We start from the raw sequence: 220 nt of genomic DNA on the forward strand, positions 1-220 counted from the left end.
TTTGTATTTCTTGCAGTTGGTCGATTTGTTGCATATTTTGATTCCAATATAAATCTATCACAAATAAATAATGATGAAATAGATAAAGAAACCACATTAATTTTGGTCGTTACTGTAACAAAAAGTATTTCTCAAGTTTTTTATATTTTTTATATAAGTAATAAATTTTATCTTTTTATACCATAAGTAATCAATGATAATGGCGGTCACAGCATCATTA

This window comes from Penaeus monodon, chromosome 23 (assembly GCF_015228065.2).
Source record: "Penaeus monodon isolate SGIC_2016 chromosome 23, NSTDA_Pmon_1, whole genome shotgun sequence".
Taxonomy (NCBI): domain Eukaryota; kingdom Metazoa; phylum Arthropoda; class Malacostraca; order Decapoda; family Penaeidae; genus Penaeus; species Penaeus monodon.